This window comes from Bison bison, unplaced genomic scaffold, assembly GCF_000754665.1.
Source record: "Bison bison bison isolate TAMUID 2011002044 unplaced genomic scaffold, Bison_UMD1.0 scf7180017864122, whole genome shotgun sequence".
Lineage (NCBI taxonomy): Eukaryota > Metazoa > Chordata > Mammalia > Artiodactyla > Bovidae > Bison > Bison bison.
In genome coordinates this window covers 401,664-402,079 of record NW_011494694.1, presented here as the reverse complement: position 1 = coordinate 402,079, position 416 = coordinate 401,664, and the positions used below count along the sequence as shown (strand labels likewise).

The window sequence follows — 416 nt, the reverse complement described above, 5'->3', positions numbered from 1 at the left end:
CCCACCAGGCTCCCCCGTCCCTGGGGTTCTCCAGGCAAGAACACTGGAGTGGGTTGCCATGTCCTTCTCTAATGCGTGAAAGTGAAAAGTGAAAGTGAAGTTGCTCAGTTGTGCCCAACTCTTAGCGACCCCAGGGACTGCAGCCCACCAGGCTCCCCCATCCCTGGGATTCTCCAGGCAAGAACACTGGAGTGGGGTGCCATTTCCTTCTCCAAGCATGCATAGATGCACGCTAATTTGCTTCAGTCGTGTCCGACTCTGTGCGACCCTATGGACAGCAGCCCACCAGGCTCCTCCGTCCACAGGATTCTCCAGGCAAGAATACTGGAGTGGGTTGCCATTTCCTTTTCCAGCTTCCAAGCACAGGTGTCATGGATGAACGCCGACCTCGATCCAGGCAGGCGTTTATTCATGCC

The 416-nt window shown here is 56.0% G+C and overlaps 1 protein-coding gene across 1 annotated transcript in view; it reads right to left on the bottom strand.

Moving 5' to 3' along the window:
- LOC104988305 (ribosomal protein S6 kinase alpha-2-like) overlaps positions 1-416 on the bottom strand; it is a 152,770-nt gene that overhangs the window by 10,167 nt on the left and 142,187 nt on the right. The gene's annotated exons all lie outside the window — the stretch shown is intronic.